Genomic DNA, 27389 nt, shown 5'->3' on the forward strand with positions numbered 1-27389 from the left:
CATTGAAGTGACAAAGCATAAGCCACTGTTTTGAGGAATAGGATTGATTTCACCAAGGGAAGTAAAACCAAATGTAATATTAATCAATCTGAGACAAATAACTGCCAGCCTATTAACTCGATTTTTAATTCTGAGGAACATTTTGTCATTAGCTGGAATCCTGGACTAATTTTGCCCTTGTGAATAATGTGTTTCAGGAATGTCTACTTTAAGTTTGCAATTATTCTTTTAGAGGCAAAAGTTTATAAATGAAGGGATTATAGACACAAGCAAACCCATTCATAATTACTCTTCCTCTCTTCCAACAGGGCAGTAATATTGAGTAATTGTAGTGAATTTGTTGAGTCCCATTTAGTTAATGGAATCATACTCTTGGTTTATTTATATAAGATTTTTAAAATTTATTTGTGCCACGCCAGTCTATCAGGCAGAAGCCGCTATACTGAGAATCTTTGAAGTGCTTTTATTTGAGATGAGATGGAATCACTGCAAAGCCTCTGGCACCTTCAAGATGGTCACATTTTATATTTGAATGTCCCTTTGTATAACATTTGTGTAAGTTGGTAATTTTGACATTTATAAATGAACTCTAAAGCCCTAAGAGACCAATGTTAGGGAATCTGTCATCCCTAGAACAGTTCTTCTAAAAAGGTTGCTTATGATCTGCACATTCCCTTGGAAAGCCTCAGGTATATTAAAGGGACTAGAAATTTTGAAATATGGCATTACACATATAAAGGATTGGGTTTGCACATCAACTATCTTCAACAGACTAATTACAGAGAATGGAGTTTTTTGCTGTCTTTGTTTGAGATAGTTCCAAAAATTTATTCTTCTGTGTCATCTGGGAAATCACAAAAATTAGGCAAAGTGAAACACCATCTTCTTCAATTATAGCAAAGAGCCAGCATGGGCATGTGCTAGCAGTGATACAGAGAACACTGAAGGGAAATCCTTATCTGAATTGAGTCAGTGGGAGATGAGCTTCCTCTATTGCTTCCTTATCTTGATGAAAAATGAAGAGAAAATGTGTCCTTCTCTTCATGCCATTGAAAGGAAATTACATGTAAGTTGTGATCTAAGTTATGACTTGTATTACTTGTATTCTGCTATAGCTGCTGCTCTTACAGCAGTTGTATAAAAGGGGCATTTTCCACTTACCCCAGCTTTCCCAATGTCCATCAGAAAGACAGGTGTGTGTGTATGTGTGTGTGAGAGAGAGAAAGTAGGAAGAGCATACCAGATCCATTTTTATGTGTTTCAGAGAATGGAGGACAGTCCCTGCAAAACAAGAGACAATTATAGTGTTCCACCACATGTGTTTGTTTTTGTGACTCCCAGAAGCCAGTTCCTGCGGTGTTTGTGATGAAGTGTAGCAATTTGTTGTCTCATAGATGGTAAGTTTTTTCAGTGACAGCTGTGGCTAGTTTCAAGGTTTAGCTCAAACCTGCAGCACACAGAATCCTTGCTGAGCAAGGTGACTACCTGTGCTCTGCTGAGGAGACCTGACAGATATTAGGACATTTTGCCACAAATGTCAAGTGGGTTTTTGCAGGGAACAAGAGATTTGAAGAGAAAAAAATGTGAGTTGATTTTTTGAGGCTTTATTTTTACAATCTTATAAAAAATAAAAAAATATGATAATATAAAACATGAGATAAAGAATAAAATTTAAAAAAAGAGCATGAAGCCAAATGACTTCCAATTTTCCCTACAAAAGTGAATATATTCATTTACTATCCTTCAGAACTCTACTCAGATGGAAGGTGTGCATTGCTAGTGTGTGTTTTTTTTTCCTGCACTGAAAAGTTAGTGCCACTTTTCACTGCTTTTGAGAGTCATAGAGCAACCAAATGTTTTGTATTTTGAGGGTTTTTTTCCTTTATATGGAACAGCAGAAGCCCTTAGGAGCTGGGAGCTGAAACTTGCTGCAGCTCTCAGAGAGGAAATTATCATTAATGGGATGCTCTTGGGTGGCAACAAGAGCACCCAGGGAGACTGAGCAGCTCCTCTGAATTAGCTTTTGATAGATTGGGTATCTCTATGGATTTGCTTCTTTGCTTGTTTTTTTTTTTTTGAACCTTTCATGACTCCAAAGCTGGATGTCCCATGTTTCTCTTCCCCATACCGACATTCTCCTTCAGATGTTCAGTTCCCATTAGTCCTCCTGTTGCCTCAGGCAACTACCTTTTTTGAGGACTTCTTGTCTTCTCTGTTTCTCCATTCAAGAAGAAATCTAAAACTTTTTCTATTCTACAGGGTAGTTATAAGGAAAAGCTTAACACTCCAGCACCTCTCTTTCTTGCCTGTATAATGACATTTTAGGCTACTTTCAGTATTAATCAAAGATTTAGGCATCTACAATCTACGGCTATAATTTGCGGTTTGTACATTATTCTTGAATTTCCTGTAAAGGCTTGAAGGATGTCTCAAATTTTCATCCAGAAAATGGAAAGCCTGATGAATGGGCATTCATCTACTTTTTTTTTTCCCCACCAGTAACGGAGTCTGTCTGAAGTGCAGTCCAGTGATACAACAGTGGTCTGTACGGAGCTTTTCCAGAGGCAAGGAACTGATATTAAGATGCATAGTGAAGTGTAAGAGCATAGATGGTAAGTTACCTGACTGGTGACTTAGTGTGTTAAAAAGAAGGTAGGGAGAAGCAGTTGAACTTCAGAAGGTGAAAATCAACTGTCACTAATTCTATATAATATTTTGAGAGTTGTCCTAAGGCTGCCCATAGTCTAAATTCAGTTTCCATTCAGGAAGGGAAATGGCAAGCGCAGCCCTGGCAACACCCAGAAGACTTCAGTGTCACATGGGACTGGTGATAGCTAACTAAGATATTATTTTAGTGTTAGCTGGCTTCATATGAGCACATTCAGCCTCTGGCCAAAGGCTCTCTGTGAACTTCTGTGTGGGCAGACTGACAGTCATGTCTAGCTTTGCATATAACTGTATGCAAAGCCTCTCCTTGTATGAGGTTCTAGCAGTGGCATATAATCCCCTATTGGAAATCATGGTTGTTTTCTTTATGCAGTCAGCTCTTAAGGACAGAGATCTTGGGGCAAACATTTTGTTCTTATCTGACCTGTTTCAGATATTTGCATTGCATTGCTTTGGATATTTACATGCAGGTGCAGGAAGTTCACTGCAGGATCTACCATTTCTAAAGAATGTAGCACTAAAAAGCTGTTAAGCCTAAAAACTCTGTAATAGAGACTATTTTATTTTTTAAGACCTCCTGGTGCACTTTTTCTGCACCTTCCACCAGCTTATTCAGACCATCTCTGAAATAAGCATAAAACTCTGTCACATTTGCCTTCCTGCTTGTATTTCTTCTCTGAGTGCAAGCAAGAATCCAAACCCAAGCACAGTTGCTCTCATGACTGAATATCAAGGAAAAATATATTTTATCAAATCAATTCTAATAATTCTTTTCAAGAAGGACAGAGAAAACATTCTGCAGCCTCCATGGAAGACTATTAAGTAACAAAATAAATGCTAAAACCAATCAATCAAAACAGGGCTTTAAGTTTGTGGAATCACTATAACTAGGACAAATACACACCACTGCAGTGGGTGTCTCTTTTTCCCCCATCAATTAAGCTTAATGAGATAAGATGAGCTTTTAGCTTATGATAACATGGAATTGTTCAAATATTCATGATTAATTAGCTGAGTATAACTGCAGATATATTATATACTTAGAAGTCAGAAAAAGAATTTTGTTTTGAATATGATTATTTAATTTCAAAGTATCATGGCAAAAAGAAGAAACATCCCAGTAATCATTTTTGTTTCAGTGTGGTTAAATGTAAAGTCACCAAATTTCATTTTGGAGAATAGCAGAAACAAACAGTAGTAATCTGCCTTTCACAAATTTTGTATTGTGACTATAAAGACACACTAAAGCAAATAACCTAGAATTTTGTAATATTTTGGAAGGGATTTTTACGTAAGAGATAGTTTGTTTTTTTTTTTTTAAGTATTTGTAAATATGGCAGGGTGAATTAGTTCAAGGAAACTGCTGAAGATTAATATTAGAAAACATTTTTTTTATAGCATTGTGGTTATATGGGGTATGAGACTAAGTCCCTGAAAGGAAGAAAACACAGATGGACCTTTCAAACTGAGCTCAGTAACACAGAGAAATATATAATGGGAACTGAGGCCTCACTGCCTCAGAGGCATGAGATATGACTACCCATTGTCGTGGTTTAAGCTCAGTTCTAAATCAGCTATGCAGTCCTCGCTCACTCCTCCACCTACTCCCAGGGCTGATGGGGAGGAGAATTGAAAGAATGTAACTCCCATGGGTTGAGATTAGAACAGTTCAGTAACTAAGGTATAACACAAATCACTGCTGCTGCCACCAATAATAATAGAATAATAGAAACATAGAATAGTTAGGGAAATAGTAAGGGAATGAGCAGTGATCTAGCCCTTCCAGGTAACTCTCAGTTTACATCCTGGGCATGACATGCTGTAGTATGGAATACCTCTTTCGTCAGTTTGGGTCAGGTGTCCTGCCTCTGCTTTCTCCCACCTTCCCCTCCTCTCTGGCAGAGCATGAGACTCACAAAGTCCTTGGTCAGCCTAAACATCTGAGCAGTAACTAAAAACATCAGTGTTATCAGAGCTGTTCCCAGGCCGAAAGTCAAAACCACAGCACTGCACCAGCTAGTAGGAAGGAGAAAAAATGACTGCTACTGCTGAACCCAGGACACCCATGTACAGGTGAGTGAAACATACAAACATGTAGCACCTATCTTGCCTCTATTATGATTTCTTTTTCAGCTCTTTCATATTTTCAAAAAATTATAGGGGAGTGCTGGTACTAAGTTCACTTAATTCAAAATTCCGTGGGTCCCCAACTACAAGATTCAAGTATTTAGCCTTGCTAAACTTTGCTGAGTTTAACATAATTTTGAATAGTGGGAGAGCTGTCAAAAATGTTTATGTAATAACTTTGTGATCATAGAATCATAGAATGGTTTGGGTTGCAATGGACTTTAAAGATCAACTGATTCCAACTCCCCTGCCACAGGAAGAGACACCTCCCGCTACACCAGGTTGCTCAGAACCTCATCCAACCTGGCCTTGAACACTACCAGGGATGGGGCACCCGCAACATCTCTGGGAAACCTGTGCCACTGCATCACCACTCTCACAGTGAAGAATATTTTTTTCTAATATCTAATCTAATCTAATCTAGTCTAATATCCCCTCTTTCAATTTAGAGCCATTTCCCCTTGTCCTATCACTACATGCTCTTCTCAAAAGTTCTCCAAATTTCTTGTAGCCCCATTTAGATCCTGGAAGACTGCTCTAAGGTCTCCCAGGAGCCTTTTGTTTTCCAGGCTGAACAAGCACAGCTTTCTCCTGTCACCACGAGAGAAGTTTTCTAGCCCTCTGATCATCTTCATGGCCCTCCTCTGGACTGGCTCAAGCAAGTCTGTATCCTTCTTGTGTTGAGGACCCTACAGCTGAATGCAATACTCAAGGTGTGGCCACATGAGAGTGGAGTAGAGGGGCAGAACCACCTCTCTCAACTTCCTTTGATCATGCTTTTTTTGATGCTGCCAAGGATAGGGTTGGCTTTCTGACTTACGGTTGGATTCTTGCTGATGATCTAATCTCCAAGGCTATCTTAGTCCCAGCATATGTCAGGTTATCTTTGTGGGTTGTTCTGGTTCATGTTAGCTCAGAAAGTCATTATTGTGCCAGCTTTGGTTGGCAGGAGTTCAGCTGGATCAACTCTTAACATGCCCTTTATTATGAGAACAGGAGCTGTAAAGGAATAGATGTAGGTGGCTAAGTGGCTGTCTGGCATATAGCTAAACTAGGAAAAGGAGATCAATAACAAAAAATAACCTTGGTTCCACAATTCAGATAAAACGTATAACTTGTGTACCCTAGCATTTTGTAATCTGCTTTGTCTTTTACATTTGTGGAAAGAGAGTGTGAAGGAGTTGTAATGTTAAATCATATGTATTCCTCTGATAACAAAAAAGACTGGCTCTCTACACTGCTTTAGAGAAGAAGGGTCAGATTAACAAAAGTCCAATCCTGGATTCATTCCATTACAGTGAGCAGTAATAGAAACATTAGGAAAGAGAGTAAAAAAAGGACATGCAAATAGTAATAACTTACTCAAGTATTCAAAGAAACAAACTGCCCAATAGGGAATCAAGCCCTGAATTCTCATACTAAGGTAAGAAAGAAGCCTCCACACTGGGTGTTCAGACCCGACATAGGAGTCAGATATTTTTTTTTTTAATTTTAAGGCAGTGGGATTCAGACTTTGAAATGGACCCAGGAGCACTGTGAGACATTTGAGAACCTAGAACTAAGGTTGCAGTTTAGCCTGTGTGCTTATAATTAATATTCACCGTTATTTACTACATAGCCCATCAGTATATGCAAACATGTACAACAGACAAGACATGCCAACAAATTAGGAGTATGTCTCTCAGGGGACATTTCAGTAATTTCTGATTTTTGTATTTGTTTCAGCCTTTCCAATGTCTTCCATGCATATTCCTCCTTTTCTTTCCCTCTCTTTCATATATGCCTCTTAGTAACTTTTGAATGTAATTTCCTGAAATACCACGTTCATTATCACATCTGTGACAACCCACTGTGTTTATAACTTAGGACTTAACACTTTTCATATTTGTTGCATTCCTCCTAGTCTTCACTTACCAGGGCTGGATGCACAAACCAATTTATTCATGATAGACTTAGAGTGATTACAATCCCCCAATTTTGTTTGGTGAGGGGAAGGAATTGGGGTGGTGTTGTTCTAGCTGTTGTGCAGGGGAGGGATTCCTTTTCTCAAGAGAAATAAAGTAAGCTGGAATGAGAAGTGCATTACAAATTCAGCCTAAGGGAGACAAACTGACTTAGCAAATAAAGACTTTCACCTCTAAGTCACCAGTTCCAGGTCAGCTTCTGCTGCATGTCAATAGGGACTTAAAAGCTTTACCACACTGTGTCTGCTCTGCAGTTTCAAATTTAAAGAAATGACAGTCTCAGGCTAGTTTCTCATAAACACTACTACTGCTGTCATTGCTAATTGGGCACTTGCTGGAAACATTGGCAGAGAGGCAAAAAGACTGAATGAGCCATTGACATTGAATTCACCTCTCATTGCTACATGTCCAGTGAGGCTTTTTGCTGCTGGCTATGCTGTGTGTCTGGTAGAGGTAGACCAAGCAGAGTCTCTTTCTGACTTCTTATCTTGCTCTGGGAACTGAGCTCTTTAAAAACTGTGTCTGCCTTTTATTGTTCCTGTGTCGTTGTCACTTAATGTAATTTTGAAGGAGGTAATCATCAAAGAGTAATGAACAGGAACTATAGGAAAATTTTGGCTTAATGTCAAGAAAAATTTTTTGAGAACAATGTATTGAGTTTTAACCAACCTGTGTCTGACACAATCTGACTAAAACTCTAGACATATCCCAAAATATCTAATGCTTGAAATTAAATAGTAGCACAGCCTTTTGAATAAAGACCTACTTCTATAAACTATATGAATAAAGATGAACTTCTGTAGCATGTTCTGAAATGTAACTATCCCTCAGAAGGGCTCTTCTGTGTCTGCGTTTTTATTAAGAGATAACCCTATCAACTGTCTTATTACCAATAAGAAATAACAGCAAAAACTCCATCTCAAAACCACAAAACAAGTCCTTAAAAAAAAAAGTCCACTTTTCATTGTATTAGGAAAATTACTACATATTATATTTTCCATATTAAAGACAGAAGCAAATGAAGAGCCTCTTAGAATTGAGGACTGTTTAGAACTCCTCTGAATCTTCAAAATTCTATATTTGTTACTCATAGAAGATATTATTTTTACATTTGTATTACTCTGTGAAATTAATTCCTCAAGACAGGAAAAATCTGAAGTATTCCAGGCTCAAATTCACATTTTAATATTGCATTTCCTGATTGTTCAGCACTAAATCAGTTTCTTTACAACATACATGAAATAATTGTTAACCAAACATCAAGCTAACTTTCTGAGTATAAGGTATCCTAGACCAGCCAAGAGAAAATAGAAGGTATAGAAAAACACCTTGTGTCCTCAAGGCCCATGCTCTTGCATTTTAGAAGACATCCCACTCAACTCCAGTCTTCACATCCTTAATTTTTCTTTTTCACACAGAGGCTCCTGTGTGGGATCTGCTCTGACTACTGTTCTGTGGGAGGTGAACTGGGGACAGAAATCAACAAAACCAAAAAAGTAAAGTATTTTTCTTAGAAAGAAGAATCAGGGAAATATTTACTTTGTGACTTCCAAAGGGCTTTAAATAGGAGTTCAGCACCAAGCTGTCCAAGACTGTACAGAGTAAGGAATTGTCCAAGATGGTATGGAGTAAGGACTTGACCAAGACTCAGGTCTGCTATGCTGGTATGACCAGTTTGCTGCCTTCAGCTTTCAATCTGTCCTTGCCAGAGACAAATAGGACAGAAGAATAAATGCCTCGCATGTGCATCTGTCTGACAGTGCACTTTATTAGCTTAGAACAATGGAGGTGGCCTTACAGTTTTATGTCACCATGTAAATTTAAATCGCTGATGAGTGAGGACATATCTTGTTCTGCCAGCCCTGAGAAGCTATGACAGTTGCCAACAGAGAGGCAGGGAAGATCACTTACAAAAAAGTTCTTGGCCTGTCTGTAGCAGTCATTTATTCTGTCAGGCTGCAACTGAACTGAGTTTTTGAAGGTGTATTTTGAGTTTAAGCATCTTTATGGTATTTGTACTTTCATGCCTAAATTCTTGTCCAAAAATTAATCTTTTTTTGTGGTGTTACCTTCCTGGTACTTCAACCTGGTACTTACGCAAGGTACTATTTCAAAAGTACGCTAGCTTTGCTGCAGCAGCTTCTGTCTAGTAAGATAGCATATATTCTACCAGATGGGTTTTGTTGATTTGAGGTAAAACACAAATTTACTCACAATTGCTCAAACTAGCACTGCTTTTTCTGTAATTGTTGACATGTAGCAGGTTCATGGATCTGTTCCATTGTTGTAGCTGTGCCTGGAGTAAACAGAAGCTAATGCACTCTGGATTCATCGTACACAGCTACATGAGAAAAACAAAAAGATAATTTATATTGAACTTAGAGACTATGCCATGAGTATGAATTTGGCATTCCATCTCACAGAAAGAGATAGTTTTCCTTTTGAGACTAATTGTCAGAATCCAAGAAGGAGATCATTCCTATGTAGAAACCAAATGGATACTACAGAAGTTGTAGATCCTTTATCAAAATCTTAAAACTTTTTCTTTTCAGTCATGGTAGAAAAAATCCTTAGAGTTTGACCTCCCGTCATGACTTCTTTTCCCTGGTTTGCAGTCAACCTCTAGAATTCAGTGTCAGCAAATCTAATACAGTGGGGAAATTTTTAAATGTTGCATTATGTGGGCTGACAGAGGCAACGATCTTCCTCAGCAGCTTCATACACCAGTAACATCCTTCAGTGGGACCAGTAATACTATTGTCTCAATTGCTCAAGGTGTTTTAAAGCAGAAATAAGTTGTCTTGGAAAGCCATTTTCAGAATGGAACATAGTTCTGGCAATTCTAAGAAAATATTATCATATGATCAGTTTTGAGTTAGAGTAGGTTGAAATTAATCACTGGATAGCAGGAATAAGCTGCTAAAAAATACAGTAGATAATAAAATTGCTTGCATAAGGACGAGATTTTCACTGTGTTTAAAGCTATTTTCTCAAAATGTTGTTATCTGGGTACACATTTTGTCTCAAGTTGCTGGCATCTGTCAGATCTCTTTCCCTGATCTTGCCCAGTGCCTCTAGAGAACAGCCTTATGGAGAGCTGTTTGCCCTATCATGTAGTGTTTTCCCTCAGCTCTGTGGGCTGTTCTCTCCCCTCAGCACTGGGTGAGAAGAGGGCTCCAGCCTTCTCTGCACCCTTTGTCTCCTGCAGCATGCTGGTGTGCTACAGCCATCCAGAGGGAATTTCTGGTTTGTGTGATATATCACATAAGGAGGTCCTGTCCATGAGCAGGGATTTTAAGTACTTTATCAAAGTTTGTCATGTTGTTAATAAATTCACAATTTTATAAAATTTTATGGATGTATTTTATCACAAAACTTGTAAAATATATTTTTCCTCACTTCTGAAAGAGTCAACTATTACTCTCCTTATTTAATAATGAAGAAGAGATTCTGACACAAGTAAATCAGTGTTAGAGAAGATGGAAAGCCCTAAGTACTGAAATAAAATTTTCTGTTTGAAACCCTTCCTTAGACGTGTTTGCATCAGGAGAGCTAAAGACTTTTCTCTGTTTTGACAGGGCACCCTCACTTAACCTGCAGTATGAGTGAAGTGGCAGTCAGATCCCTCTTGAGTGAGAATATTAATGAGAACATTCATAATAATTCTTCCCTTTGACAGTGGAACAGGAACTAAAGTCCAACAGCAGGATCAAACAGGGTGGCATGGTACATGCATCAAACCATCTGGCTAATGCATAGCTCAAGGAAATGAGCCAAAACATTTCAGTCAAAACTCTTCACTGGAACAGTAATAACACATGAATCCCTTTCCCTGAAAAACCCTGGAGGCAGAACAAAATATCCTGTCAAAATGCATCAGTGCAGTGGAGCAAGAAAAACAAAAACTTCAGACAGTGCATATGACCATGTGAAGGTGTTTATATACATCACAAAGAATTTTTTTCTATTCTTTGTTTCACTGCCTCTCCTTTTCCTGCCCTCTATGCCCTCCACCTTCACAGCTATGTCTGGCTTTAACAGCTCCTTAATTTATTCAGTTCAATCTATGTTTCTTTTAAAGACAGTGTTTGTTCCGAAACTTTCTTCCTTTTTAGTCTTTGTGTGTTTCTTCACTGCTGTGTAAGGAACTAAGTTTCCGAACTGACTCTTATAATTTTCACCATTTGCTACAAAGGAAAGGGCAGGTTTTCTAAGGATGTATCTCCTCAGTACGCTTTCTTGAATCTGGAATATAAATCCAAGTATTTTTTGACAATGTTCTCTGCTGTTCATCAAAATGATTCCTCAGCAGTGATTTTGGTCATGATATCGATATATCTCTGGTAGAGGAAACATGATGTTCTTGAAACAACTGAGCTTCCTCAACAGACTTAGTCAAATTGCCATGGTCTGAATAGCCTAGATAATAAGTCACCAGCCTGCTTTCAGATGCAATACCGCTGTACACATTGTTAGGGTGGTAGGAGGAAATATATGGAGACCAGCTGCCTCCAGAACTCCCAGTATGGCATTAAAGCCCCTAAAAATACTTAATGTACCACTTTATGTACATTGTGTTCATTAAGGCATACTAGTGTTTTCAGTTTGCAAGCAGGACACATTCAGCAGCTTCTTAACACCTTAGGTGACAGAAGCCACATGAGGATGCACTGGACTTTCACTGATAAAAATCTAATCACAAAGGATGCACTTAAAAATTACAGTCTTTCTACATTAATCATCACCATGTACATACTAGAATACTGAAATGGTATAGCAGGTTAAGACAGAAGTTCTTCTGAAGGAATTTCATTATGAGCATTCAAGGTCTGACCAGCCAATGCAGGTCAAATTCAGTGTGGTGATGCATGGGCAAAGCACACTAAGAGTGAAGTCTGAATATCCAGACTGCACCTAAATTAGAAAAGGATAAAGCCACATTCTTAAATTTCAGACTCAGAGTCCTGGTGCCAGAGGAAATTTTGCAGTGTAGTTGTCTCTGTTAAGTTTTAGGAGCAAAGAATGTGAACTGGAAAAATTTTTGAGGCAGGCATATCACTGCACAACTAATTGCCATATGCTACTGCAAGATGAGGGAGACACCTGGGACTTCCAATAACCCATCAAGGCATATTACAGTATGAGCTAAAGGGTGACTGATTGCTGATCTGGAAACCATGGAGCTCCCAGTTATATGAATTTGAAGAGGGATATATGATTTAGTATTTTGCTGGTATTGGTCTTTCTGTATAACTTTTTCCCAAAAAAGCATTATCCATAAGATCTTCATAGCATTAAAATAAAATTCTACTGGTAAAAAAACAGGAATCCATTTTGCACACATTTCAAAGACTAGTTTAAATTTTTAACATAAAACCCCTCAAATATGAGTGTTTTGTTTAAAAACAGAAGTGGCTTCAAAGTTCATTGAAGCATTTTTATTGTTCAAATATCTCAAGCCGCTTTTCAAAACAACTAAAGACCAGAGACTTTTGTCCAAAGCAATTTTCTATTCACCAGACCTTCCTGAGATGAAATGTAGTGTTATTGATCACTGACCTTTGTATCGGCTGGTAGAAAACCTATTTTATGTTGCATTTACAGAGGCAGAGCTTTCCTTCTTACTGAAGTTTTCATGAGAGCTATTGTGTTTGTAGGACAGCCAGAAAAAGGTGGGAGGTTGTGGGTTTTAATGGTGGCTTTTTGTTTTTTGGTGGTTTGCTTTTTTTGTATGCTTTGTTTTAGGTTTTGTTTGTTTTATTTTGTTTTTGAGACTTGCTTTATCTTTTCCAAGTGTTTTTACCCTCGTTCATTGTGTGGGGTTTTTTTTTTCTTTTTTCTCTTTTTAATCCTAAAGCAGAAGTAACTTTAGATTCAAAGTGCATAGCTCATCTTAAAAGGGAAATTATAAGGTTGACTATCTCACACTTACTTTAAAATTTCACATGTTTACACGCTAGATAAGATATTTGTTCAGCAACCTTATGGCTAGAGTCACAAACCTTGTCTTGCTTGCTATTATTTATTAAACATGTTGTATACTATGGCTTTGAACAGCCTTGTTTAGCATCCCATTATCCAATACCTGATTATCACTGTCAATAATGTTGCTACTAGTCTACTACTACCCTCATTATTATTTCAGAAGCACCAGCAGTGTGCAATTGAAATCAGAACATTTCTTTTTCTTTGGATAAATGGAAACAGACAAATTTATCTAAAAATGGCACAGACATGAAAACTAAGAGTAGATCATATAGCATTAAAAAAAACTGCTACAAGTCCCCTTCTGCTGTTTGTGTAGGAAACAGCTTTAATATCAAGACATATCAAGATAGTCTGAAAAAACATCACCATGTAATTATCCTTAATGCACAAGTCAGCGTTTTCATAAATTATGTGGTGACATAATGAAATTTGGGTAGTTCTGAAACTATTTTGGCAAATGAAGAAAAGTGCTTTCACAGCCTTCAAAATCAAATTATGTCGTAGAATCATAGAATCATAGAATAGTTGGGGCTGGAAAGGACCTTAAGAACATCTAGTTCCAACCCCCTTGCCATGGCAGGGAGGGACATCTCACTCTAAACCATGTCACCCAAGGCTCTGTCCAACCTGGCCTTGAACACCACCAGGAATGGAGCATTCACATCTTCCCTGGATAACACATTCCAGTGCTTCAGCACCCTTACAGTAAAAAATTTATTCCTTATATCCAATCTAAACTTCCCCTGTTTAAGTTTTAACCCATTACCCCTTGTCCTATTACTACAGTCCCTAATGTCCTTTCTATATGGTATATTTCTCTATTATGCAGTATTTGAGTGAGGAAATTTACCTTTTTATTGTCTTATTTTATTAATTTCTATATATAAGAATGTACTCCAAAGTGAAAATTAGTAATATCTGCTGCAAATAATGATGGATTATGAAATCCATCTGTTTGAGACTAGTATAATTTTTATTCTTTATTGCTACAGATTCAGAGTGGTCTTTTGAACATAAACAAGCTGAAATCAGCTCAATTCAACCAGATAATGTTGATATTTGCATGGTTTTAAAGTATTAGTGGGTGCAGAGAGCAAGTTGTTCAATGAACAGCAAAGTTAACAAAATTTAAATTCAGAAGAATTTGTGTTTTACAACCTTACACAGCCCCTCACAACAACACTCTCAGTTTCTTCCTTGTCCCTTTCAAAGCACTTTCAAAGTCTCTTGAATACTCTCTAAGCAATAGATAGGGACAAGCAATAGCGAAAAAAAATCCAACATATTTTTGACTTGCACTTATGCTGATGGACTTGCTTATATTGCAATGCATTTGTTACCTGATCAGCTAAATGGCCAGACAGAACATATAGCTACATATAGCTCTAAAACTCATGCATCAGCTTTTTCTTCACCAGAAGCACTACCCCCTCTCCTATTATGATGCAAGTTGCAGCAGAATTGCTTACAAAGATCTATAGGAAATGGAGAGAAAGAAAAATGGCAAAGACTTACATCCTTACTAATTATTTTTTATTAAAAAAAAGCTGATATATTAATTACAAAACACAGCACTCTTATCTTATTAACTATGATTTTGTGTATTGGGAAGTAATGAAGACAAACATTGTCTCATTTCCTATTGCAACCAAGCGAGATACATGAATGAGTATAGATAAAAGTGTTACATTTTTGCTGCTTCTATTGTAATCACCACCTATAGAGAAAATCTATACTCTCACATGTATTAGTTACAACGTTTCAAGGCTGTTTTCTCTGTTTACAGTAGAATGATTTCATAGGTTTCTTATTCCAGACAATCTAACATTAGAAATGGATAAACTGCTTTTACATAGAGTAAAACTTTTGTAACTGTTTCTGTCTTTAGTAATCCATTAATATTTTTTTAAGCTGCACATCTGAAAAGATTTTCCTTTGTTCTGGGAGTGAGTGACTTGGTGAACTATAATGAAGCCAATCACTGTGTATGTCTTCGATGTATCTAAAGCAATTCAGGATTAATCAGTCAAGAATCAAACTTAGATCAGAGTGATCCTATCTTTTCAGTCATAGCAAACCAAATTAGTCTATGATCCTAGTGTTATGGCCAACATAGCTGTTATTTATTTTCTGATAAATACAAGAGACAAAAATTGCCTTTACACAGTAAGAAAATAATCATATAAATAATAAGCATATACAGGGTAATCTTAGTTTCAGTTCTTAGATTACTTCTAGATAGTTTCTTTCTGCAGTTTGTGCCCCTCACTATGAGAGAGACATTGAGGTGCTGGAGTGGGTCAGAGAAGGGCATTGGAGCTGGTGAAGGGTCTGGAGCACAAGTGTGATGAGGAACAGTTGAGGGAGCTGTGATGTTTAGTCTGGAGAAGAGAAGGCTCAGGGAGGGTCTTATTGCTATCTACAATTACCTGAAAGGAGGATGGAGCCAGGAGGTGACTGACCTGTGTTCCCAAGGAACAAGTGACAGGACAAGAGGTAATGGCCTCAAGCTATACCAGGGGAGGTTTGGATTGAATGTGAGGAACAATTTCTTCTCCAAGAGTGTGATCAGGAATCGGAACAGGCTGCCCAAGGCAGTGGTGGAGTCATCGTCCCTGGAAGGGTTCAGAAACCATGCAGACAAGGCCCTTAATGACATGGTGTCGTGGTTTAACCAATGCCAGACAGCTTTCACTCACTCGCTCCCCCCCTTTCTTGCCCTCCCCCTACTCCTGGAGGGACGGAGAGGAGAATCAAAAAGAATGCAACTCCCACGGGTTGAGATAAGAACAGTTTAGTAACTAAGGTATAACACAAATCACTATTGCTGCCACCAATAATAGTAATGATAAAGAAAATAACAAGGGAAGAGAATACAACACCCCATCACCAGGCGACCGATAACTTGCTCCCCCCAGCCCCACCAAGCACCGACCAATACCTCCTCCAACCCTGCAGTCCACTCCGCCCTTCCGGGTAACTCCCAGTTACCCCCTGGGCATGACGTGCTGTGGTATGGAATACCTCTTTGGTCAGTTTGGGTCAGGTGTCCCGTCTCTGCTTCCTCCCGGCTCCCCTCCTCCCTGGCAGAGCATGAGGCCCACAAAGTCCTTGGCCAAACCAAAACATCATTGTTTTTCAGCTCTGTTCCCAGCTGAAAGTCAAAACACAGCACTGCACCAGCTACTAAGAAAGAGAAAAATGCCACTGCTAAACCCAGGACACATGGTTTAGTGGTAGACTTGACAGTGTCCGCATCCCTCCTGGTGGCCCCAGAGCTAGATGCGATACTCCAGGTGGGGTCTCACAAGAGCAGAGTAGAAGGGGAAAACCTCTCTTGACCTGCTGGTCACACTCCGTTCGATGCAGCCCAGGATAGTGTTATAAAATAATTTGTTTGCAAAATGAGTGTGTAAAATGAGTGTGTAAAATAATTAAGAGCTTTTGGCTTTAAAGCTGCTGTATAAATCAGCTGCTGTATAAATCCAAGCTACCGCTTTTTCTTTTTATTTTATTTTATTTTAATTTGTAATAAAACCCAGGTTCTCTTGGCTGAAACATACACTGAGTACAAGATTTAATCAACAGCTGCATTACTTGTTTGACTGATTGATTTAGCTTTCCTCTTACTCATGATGAAGTGAATAAAATAATGTATGTCTTTTAAAATAGGGAACAGAAACACAGTTACAGAATCAGTGGAAACAATAGGATCCAACCTCTTCAAAGAAGCATGGCCATCATAGCCTGTCATACTCTTGTCTATCCCACACTGCTTACATTTTGACTTTCCTCAAAGCTGACTTACTTTCCTGAGTCTCCCTCTGATGATATTCCTTGAAAGGGACCCTTATACTTTGGCAGTAGTCATATATTTTCAAGTACTTTGGTTTTCTTTATTTTTTTTTTCAGTGTCTCTGCAAATGTACAGACTCAATCTGCAATGTAGCTCTACTATAGGCTGAAGCATTATCATTATATATCTGAAGAAATGTCCACATAGCTTTGGCAGATAAAATGTCTGCCTGTGGTCAGAGCCAGATGGGTGGACACTGGTGCTGTCAGGCATAGTGTATTGGGATGCTCAATTCAACCATCTCAGAAGTTCCCCTGACAGCCAACGAAAGCACCCATTTCCACCTGCTCCTCCTGTCTGTGGAAGCAGGTCTGACTCATGTGGTATGGTCAGAACATAGAACCATAGAATACTTAGTGTTGGAAAGGACCGTGAAGTCATCTAGTTCCAACTGGTTTTGGTTTATTGTCTTTATTCAAACCAATGGGAAACGAAAAAAAAAAAAAAAGAAGCTGAATGGCCAGATCTTGTTTGCATGTTCGTTATAAAACAGTTATAGATATTCTTGGTTTGAAAGTCTAAGATTTAAAACTGAGTTGAGGCCCTGGTTTTTGTTCTGGGGAGAACAGTGTAGAACTTCACAGAACATTGGCTCTTCCTTGTAGGTGCTGGAAAACTTGGATCTCTCACCAGGAAACTTGACTGAGTTCTGGCAGGGAATGTGGATCGCTAGTGAACTGTGAATACAAAATGACAGTAAAATAGTTACTGATGACAGAACACTAACAACTAGCAATACAATAAATAGAAACTACTGGGGCTATGGGAACAATAATGTTGAGTAGAAATGCCAGTAGATTTGCCCTATAAATAAGCATTATGATTTTTTTTTCAGTGGGCTTACCAATGTTTTTTAGAAACTGCACATAAGTTTAGGACAAAATTCTGATAGGCTGTAGAAATAGGCTACTTCGACCCTAAAAATCCAGCTTTAGGTGTGACTTTTATATTTAGGAAATAGAGAAAGCTGAGGTCAATGACCGAATGGCCCTCGATAGGTACAAGAAATACCATAATCTCTCCATGGAAACCAACTCCTTTTCCATAGAAAACCTTGATGCATATCCTTTTGAACTATTTTCTTGCCTAAAACTATTCAAAATATATAAAATAATCAGAATCTTGCTCACAAAAAATTGCCCTCTCATCTCCCTCCAGAGTTGTTATTTGTTTTTATGCCCATGACCTCAGACAATGTTTTATTGTATCTTCAAACCTGAAAAAAAATAATATTTGAATGTACAATTTCTATATTGATATTATGGATTAGTATTGCACAAAATAACTGCATCTCTGTGGCACCTCTTTGAACTAAATCACTCCATTATTGTTCATAACTGGTTTACTTTATTATTGTCATTGGTCTGCAAATATAAGTGAATTTTTCTGCCCTCTCAGGATCAGTGTAAGATATTTATCTGCTTTGGAAGCTGAGGAAGGGGTAGAGAAAGAAAAAGAAACCTATGTGAAAAGTCCAAGTTGTTCTGGTCGTTCTTATTTTCTTTCATTTTTTTTACTTTTTCATTTTTTAAAGTTCTGTCTGCATTTTTTTTGTAAGCCATGTAATACAAAGCAGAATAAGAAGCAGAATTTTGGTCAAGAAGATTTTTTCACTAGAAGTACAGGTTATGGTGTATATGATTTGTTATGATTTTTAAATCAGGTTTATTGAGTTTATCACACAGGAAGGAAAAATAGTGACCATTTCAGTATGTCTAAATGGTTTGAACAAAGATTATTATTATTTTTTATTTGAAATTCCCTTATGCTTATTTCAATTTCTCTAATGATGTACTCCAAGTGTTATTTCATTTTTTAAGGATAATTTCTTTTAATTAGGAATATAATAAAAACCTTTTGACTTCTTTTTTCTCCAAAAAAATTCCATAACACTATTTCAGGGTTCTTCTTCTTTTTTTTTTTTTTTTTTTTCTTTAACCACTCTTCAATTAGAATAATTTGTTAATTACACAGATCTTGTGAAACAGTGGTAGATGTCTTGACTGAAACTCGGTTTTCTGTTATTGTAAGAGGTTGGAGAGTGTACTGGCTTTATCACCCTTTTCATGCAGTATACAAATTCATAGCTTGAATCTAAACAAACTATAAAATGAAGGCATGAAAATAACGATAAACCTGGATCCTTAGTGCATGGTGGCTGGGGTATAATGTAACAGCCTTCCTGCTGTGCAAGTGTTCTATTTTAGGTAAAATATACAGTGTTTATTTTTCCTCTGTTATACGGCTTTGTTATCACCAAAACATCAATAGTCTCAACAGATGGGTAAAACCAAACTGTCATGCAACCATTTTGACTAGTCAAGTACTAGATAAAACAAACTGTTTAAATAATTCCAATGAATCCTCCCTCTGTCAGACTTTCCTGACTGAGAACCTCCTTTCTATTCTTCATAATAATTTTATTCTCTACCAGAAGAGAGTTACCTATTCTGACCTTCATTAAAGAGCACATCCATGGTCTTTAGCTTACTTTCAAAACACAGTTTTGGAAAAGAAGAAAAAAATAATCTTCTTCCAGATTGTCATCATAGTTCTGACAATCTTCTCGAGCTCTAGGGCACCAGAAAATTGGTGAGAGGTTGAAATAAGGATAACAAAATACTATGAGAAAGGTGATTTTTTTAGGAAAATACTATGTATAATTGGTTAAAAACATTCTTCCTGTTGTTCAAATTGTTTAAAAGCTCTTCTCTTCTGTAGCTAACTATTGCCCTATGTGTTTGTTCATCTCAGGCTTTTAAGTTCCAAACACATGTAGTCAGAAAAACACAGAACATGCTGCTAGGCACTTACCAGCTATCAAAGCAGACTGGGTAACTCCTCCAAAGAGCTTTACTGCTATTGCAATCTGCATGCCGTACTGGATCCTATATGCTGCTTGCACAATCCGTGAGGAATCTTATTACTGGAGTTGAGCTCAACACAGCAAACTGCACTGTCTTTATAAATAAAATTATCCTAGTCAGAAAGCTGTCCTATTACTTCAGTAGTATATGTTGAAAAGCTGATTAAATTCCTTCTGGCTTTTCTATTGGAGCTCTCAAAGGAAGAGTGCCTTTGCTTTCACAGAGCCCAGCCAGCTCAGCAGCCGCATTTAATTCCACATTGCTTTTTCTTTGATGTGGAGTGACAAGCAATGGGTTTGGGCTGCCATACCAGATGAGGAGGATTGTATCACACTTGTCAGTAAGGTGGGGAAGTTTGCATGCAAAGGCTGTCTGGACGTTTCAGTAACCTTAACAGGACCGTGGGGGCAAGCGATTCTCATGGCTTTTGGTTAAGCCTCCCAGTTGTGACTGAAGTTTAGTTAGAATTGTGAATTACAAACCCATTAAAATTGAGAATGATAAAATGGAGTTTTCTCTCTTCCTCTTCTTCTTCTTCTTCTTCTTCTTCTTCTTCTTCTTCTTCTTCTTCTTCTTCTTCTTCTTCTTCTTCTTCTTCTTCTCCTTCTCCTTCTCCTTCTGCTTCTCCTTCTGCTTCTCCTTCTTCTTTCTTCTTCTTCTCCCTCTCCTTTTTTTTGGCACAAAAGCAGATCGGGAATTTTCTGCTCCATGAATGTGACTTCTGGCAGAAAGAAGTTTTAGAAATATAAAAAAGTCATTTCTTCTGCCTATAAACTTTTTTGGGCCTTAGGCTTGTTTGTTTGATTGACCGATTGATTTCATTTTCTTGTTTCTGCTTCTCAGGCAGTTCCATAATAGGATGATAGTGTGGTGCCTCAATGGGCGTAGATAAGGTGCATCCTGATAACTTGTAGCATTTCCTTCAGTGGTTGTAAGTGGGCTAAAAACCAAGTGGAACCACTGTAGCATTCCTACATCTGGTGAGGGGAATGAATAAACCTCACAGAAAACTGGGAGATATTTGATTGACTGAATATAGGAAAGAAAGAAGAGTCTCAGTGGATTTATTAAAAGAAGTTTCAGGTCCTAGGCAGATGTCACAATTTTGAACTGAAATTTTAGGTCAAATGAGTATCCCTTTAAAGTTACAAACCTACAGTCACAGATCTTCACTCTCCTCAGAGGGAGTAAATCATGTTACACTTTACCTCACAGGCAGGCAGGAGATGAATTTAAAGTTATGCTTAGCCAAATTTTATTCATTTATTGCCCTATGACACTTACTAAACATACCAAGTAAAGAACTGTACAAGTGTGATTGTATTAACTGGCTCCAGGCTGATATAAAGTTATTCCCTTTGAGCTGGAAGACTGGGTTGCCTGAACAGACTTTGCTTCTTTGGATGAGTTTCAAAGCAGATTCATTATCAAACATCTGTCAGGGTCACTTTGAGTGTGATGGTAGTACTAGAATTAAATAAACATCAGAAAATCACAGACAGATGTGCAAACAGGTCTTTTCTCTGTTTTTTAATGGAAAAAAAGGTTTCCTATTTTTCTTAAATTGAAAGGTCTTATTACTTTGGTATGTTTCTTTTCACCCTGTCAGGGCTGGGATTCTTATTGAGGGCTTTTGGGTTTTTTTATATTTTTTTTTTTTAATTTTTTTATTTTCAGTGCTGATTTTGCTACTCTTTGACAGGCAGATGGGATAAGACACTGCCTTCCAGATGTTTATGGAATAACTTGAATGAATAGAAGACACTGCAGAGCCTTTTTCATGAGCCCAGCTGTGATGAATGTGTGTATTATAAGGCAAAACTTACATTCTTCCTTCACCTTGTTTCCTAAGACAATTTTATAGATCCATTAGACTTGAGTAGGAGTTTTTATTGAGGTATCATATGAATACAGGAAAGTTGGAATGACCTGAGATGTACAGCGTCACTTATCTCCAATGCAGCTGAAAGGAAACAACATGAAGGAGGTGCTGATCCAGTGTGTCTTGTTAGCCAGAGGTGTGTTGCCAGCTGTCCCTTAACCTTGAAACAAGGCTTCAAACAGTACAAAAACTGGCTTTGATCTCTAAGTACTGAAGAATCTTTCAAGACCCATGCAGTATTTGTCTGAGTTGGTATCTGCAGGCACAACACATGATTGATACAAGTCAGAAGGACAGACTCCTTCTGAGAGAATGTCTTCATGTTAAACCATATCTTTGCCAACACATAAGAACTTCAGAGACTGCAGAAGACAGATGCAAAGTTATTTCTGAAGCTTTCTTCTCTACTATTTCAGATGAAGGCATGCAAACTCTGGCACCACAAATAGATGTTCCCCACTAATGCAACTGTACGAAATTTTATTTTACCTATATTTGCTTTTTTTTCTACTATTCTAAGGAAATTTCCATATATATTCACAAGATTATACAGTATGTATACATGCAGTTATTGTTTTAAAGTGAATATAGTTCCGTTCCAAGCAGTTTTGGCAAACACTGGAAAGATTCCCTGTATCTCCACTTCTATCTTAAAGTCAACAAAAATATCACTTTAGCATCCCAACTAGTTGTTTCGTTTCCTATAGGAAGAAAATGCTACTCTTGGTGTTTTCATTCACACTACTTCTTAGAGATAAAAGGGAACTTGGATATTTTTTATATTCATTTGAAAATGCAAAACAGCTTTAGCTAAATGACTATATTTTGCATATCTCTACATACTGCAAGCTGCAATACATCAGGGAAACAGTTACAATAGAGAAAGTTCTTGAAGCCACAGTACAGAAATTTAGCAATTGGTAATACTGGTTCTTTGCAATAGAAGGCAATATTAAGATGATGTCTCTACTGCTGTCTTTGTGTTTGTTCAGCTAATAAGCAAGTCTGATGTGATGGGTATGACAATAGAAACAATTTCTGTGGCTGGGGAAGGATTTGTTCAGTGCAAGTGTCATGCAGCTTCTTTCAGCAACATCAGCCAAAACCAGGATTAGAAATGCAGCTCTAACTTAGGATCTGACTGCACCATCAATGGCAATGTTATAGGGAAACATGGAAGCAGTTTTTATCAGCTCCTCTGTGGCTTACTGAATATACGGTTTAACAGATCTCATGCTGAATTTCAGTTTGTGGTGGCTGCACAGTATCTGGTACTGCTTCGTAGGGGTGCCTATAATGTGCTAAAGTCTGGTGTGTAGGCATACTGGACATGCTGTATCCAATATTCCAGGAACACACTGAGCCAAAGATGTGTGAAAGTATATAGTATATTTTCCCTGTCTGTAATTCTGCAAAATACCTTGGGTAGGTGGCAGAATTTCATTCTTGATTAGATGGCCTTTTTTCTTGTGATAACTATAGGTGGTTTCACTCTTGTTTTAAACTTTTATTACACAGGTAATTTTCCGTGCAGCTGTGAACTTGAGCACAGTTATCTGTTAGCATATATGTGAGTCTCATTGGCTGTTCCAGGGCCTAAGTCTCTATAAAAAATTAACCACATTCTCAAACAGTTTGCCCTTTTTGTGTCTTTCCCTCTTTCTGTCTAATTCTGACAGCGCTTTCCAGAAATTTCATAATGAAAGACAATAACTCAGTAATTACCAAATTATGTCAGTGAAACTGTAGTTCAAAATCTATACAAGTTAATAAAATGTCTCTAATGGTATAAATTGCATCAATTTATAAGCATAATTAAAAGTACAACTGAGACTAACCAATTTTTCACCTTTTGAACACCTTCCAAGTCCCTTCTGACTTCTTTTAATGTGGCAAATAATGTACCAAATAAAATGACAGACACTGAGTAAGACACAGAGATAAAATGCTGATGCTGAGATTCTCAGCCAGTGGTGTCAGTGCTATGGGATTCACACAGTTTTATGCCTGAAGGTGATTTAAGCCTGTAAATTTTACCATAGTAACACAATTTCTTTCCTGTTTGTTAATATCTGTGGGCACCACTGGGAAAAAATAATGAAAATACAAAAGAGAACAGGGTCTTGACTGGGATTAGGTGATGCAGACAACTAATTGGCACCAGCTTCCCCCAGGGCAGTGATGAGTAAAACTTGAGCCCATTGGCTTGCTCTGACATGTCATAAGCCAGAGCCCTTTTCCTGTACCTGTGTGTGGTTGAACAGTGTGTTGATTTAATTATAGCAAAAGTGATTGGGAAATATTTTTAAGGGAGATTAGTCTCCTGTTGTCAGCTGTCAGTGAGATGGATGGAACTCAGCCTTACTATTGAGGCACTAGTTATGAGCTGGTTTGCTGGTGGCTGAGACAATAGGCTGCATATTTTTAAATTGTATCAAGAAGGACATATTATTTAGGACTCCTTATTGCTGTCAGTGTCACAACATCTTGCATTATTCAAAGAGAGCATTACTTCCATCTGTCAGTCTCCCCTTTGCTGTCAAAGATGCAAATAAAGGTTCTCCTTGCTTAGGGGAAATTTGCAATATAAAAGAGAGGGAAGAAAGATGTCAGGAAAAGTTAACTGATATAGAATGAAAATGCTCAGGGGAAAGACCAACTGGAGTTTTGAATTTTTATACTTGCTACATAATGAGAAAGAAGAGAAAGAAAATTTCCTCTTAGCAAGTGCTGGACAATATATGCATATATGGATGTGTTTTTCAGTATAAAGTTGGGGTGATAGAAAAAGTGCTGGATGTATCTGAGAGAAAGGAGAAAAAGAAAACTATTCCTATGCAAAGATCATTGATTAAGATTTTGAAAATAAAGGCAAGTTCAAACAGATTAAGAGAGGGATGTAAAGAGCAAATTATATGGCAGTAGAGCATATTTCAAAATGCAGTAGTAGGGAATATAACTGGTCAGATTTTTGTAATAACTTTTTTCACTAAAATGGTTTATATTTCGAAACAAGGCTTTTTGGGGTAGAAGACTGATATCAGCATTTTTTTTTAACCCAATAGTTGTTTTAGAAAGGGTTTCAAAATTAGTTTCAGGATCTTGTTTTTTTTTTTTTTTTAAAGATAATTGTCCAGTTTAAATTGCTTTTGTTAAGAAAATGGAGGAATTTCACATCTTTAACAGTTCTTGTGATTAAAATGATGTTTGTTGAAATTGTCAGAATAAGGTTGTTTTCTACAGCCCCAAAGCATTTGAAAATACCTCTTTTCAGTCTTGAACATTTTTGTGATTGTTAGTATTCATCCTGCTTTTAAATGGGAATATTTTTTGTATTTTGAAATCTTTGGGTGTCACTGAAAGATGTTTCGTTTTATACTACAGCACAATAACCCTCTCTCTGCTACCTCTGTGTCTGCTGTTCTCAGTCAGGAAACTTCATTTAGAGAAATCCAGGGACCTATCCACAAACGAGCCCTCTGAGAATTGAATGTGACAGTTAAGGGATTTAAATAATGAAGATCATATAGGGTCTAAAAATTCTGAACTAAGTTCCCTGGGCTCAGACCAACGTAATGCTATCCACAGGTTTAATCCATATATTTCCACAAAACCACTGTCATTGTAAGGCATGCCAGTCTCAGGTAATGAATGATTGGGTTGTATTTAAGACCCCCTTTTTTTCAATTAATAGAAGGAAGCCAGGACACTTCCTCATCTACTTCATGCTACATCTTCAGAGCTTGCTCATGGAATACAAACTTCTGTTGGTGTACTGGAGTTACTGCATGTAGTCACAGTTTTATATCTGAGTTGGGATTTGGAGAGGTTTTCCTGCCTAGTGCAACTCAGAGGGAAGGGCTGCAAATGGATAGCAGGTGTTCATCGGTTAACTGATCTTTTTTCTGTGATGATGGTCACAGCATTATTTGAAAAATATTTTAATTATGAAAAGTAATCATAAAAGAATATTCAGGTGTTTTTAATTTGTGAAATCTTAGTGAAAAATCAATTCCTGGGTGGTTTCCAGGCAAGCACTGCAGGCTGCAAAAAATTAAACAAAACAAAGTGTAGTCGTTTTACTGTCCCTTTCAGTGAATTCTGCTATCACTGCACCTGCTAGTCACTATCACGTTAGCTTGAGAAATGCATTCTCCATCTATTATCCTGAAAAGCCCTCCAGCCAGAGAAGGGCCATCATTCCACAAAGGAAATTTATCATATTTCAGGTTTTGCTGCAGAATTTTAGCTTATTTTGCAAAGAGAAAACCAGAATTGATTTTACAGGAATAGAAAAGCTGTTTGAGAAGAGGCCAGTCTGAAGTGTATTCCATTTTCATTAGTGAAAAGACTTTCTATTTCCTTTAACCTGCACTATCTCCATATATACAATTAAAATCAAAGGGTCCAATTTGTGCTAGAGCATTGGCAGGATTAGACTAATTGATTAACAGCAATTTCCCCCATAAAATAAATACAGCCATGTGATATCTGCAGTGGACAGAAACAGATCCTAGAGGCCAGTAAGGGTACTCATGTGGAATGCAAACAGGCAGGGTCCAAGGGCAGGAGTCTCAACTTCAGTGTAACTCCTGAGGAAAACATACCATAAGCCTGCAGAGGCTTCTTGTAGCTCTTTGTTGAGCAGTTCCTTCTTCACAGCAGTCTGAACTGAAGTTAAACAGCTTAACACCTAGGAGAGGAAAGTGGTCTCCTGGCCCTGATACTCGCTTGCCCCAAAGCAAGCTGCTGCTGCTCTTCTTTCATTTTCAGTGGGGACTTGGTTCTGGCATCCAATTCTCTACTTTTCGTTCCTTTACTGAAACACTATCCCTTCAATAATGCAGCGTCTATGGGCCTTGATCTTTCTTCTTTCTTACCCACTCTCCTTTCAGTGGCCCTTAGTAAAAGCTGTTAGAGTGCTTTGAATTTTTTATGGTCTTTTGTTTTTTTCAGTGACATCTTACTTTGTTCCTTGGATTTACCTTTGCCACTTTCTTCAATGTATTTATATCCAGCATAAAATATGATTACTGAAGAACTAGATCAGCTATGCAAGTTATCTTGGACAAAGCACAGTGCTGGGCATTTAGATGCTAACACAGAAGTCCTTAATACCCTTTAAAATAAAACAGGTATACTTCAGGCATATCTTTAGGACAGAAGTATAGAGAAGGAATAATATAAAAATGAGGAGTGTCTGGTCCAGTTTTTGGGCTTTGCTAAGCTGATTGTTTGAAAGTCTAAACCTGATTTCATGCCTGCAAGCCTGAGTCAGCTAATAGCGGTGCTGGGCATTTCCTCTAAATTATTCAATGTAAATTCACATCCTTGGTATTTCCTTCCAGACGTCTCCCTCCCTTGATTCTAAAACCAGGTTAAGGTGATTTCTCTATTATTTTAGAGTCCTAATATTTGCCAATAGCATTCCTCTGGGTCTTGGTTTCCACAGAAGTGCATAAGTAAAGTTACATGTAGATTGCTAATTGACAGGATAGCTTACGAAAGCTATCAATTTGCCAACAGAAGAGAATAGGTTTGACTATCTGCAAGAACATTTAGAATCATTGCCAAAACCAACAATGGAATGATCTTTCCACAGCCAAAAATGAAATACAATTTAAAAAAATTGTGCTAAAGAAATACCAGGCCAAAGATGCAAGGCTTCCATTGATTTGTACAGGAGCTTCACCTAGATTTTAAAGACTGGGAAATTTTGAAGAAGTACAAGGTCAGTCAAAAGAGTGTAAGGACATGATACTAAAAGAAGAAGAAAAATCTAGGGTTTATTTAAAAAAAGTAAAGATAGTGGCAAGGAATGGAAGCTAACACAAAGTAAAGAAACCCAGCAGTTAAGATTGTTATCAAGGAGCTACCACCTGTGGAATATGGTAGGTTTAAAAAAATATCAATTGGCCAAAAAATGATTCAATAATTTTTCATGAGAATATTAATAAATGGAGACCTGTATTGGTACGTTCTTGAAAGTAGTCTTTCGAACAAAAATCCAAACCTTCAAAAGGTATTTTTCTGGTTAT

This window comes from Neopsephotus bourkii, unplaced genomic scaffold, assembly GCF_033783945.1.
Source record: "Neopsephotus bourkii isolate Nb327-2 ecotype Australia unplaced genomic scaffold, CSIRO-AGI_Nbou_v1 NB_1376, whole genome shotgun sequence".
In the NCBI taxonomy this organism is placed as follows: Eukaryota; Metazoa; Chordata; class Aves; order Psittaciformes; family Psittacidae; genus Neopsephotus; species Neopsephotus bourkii.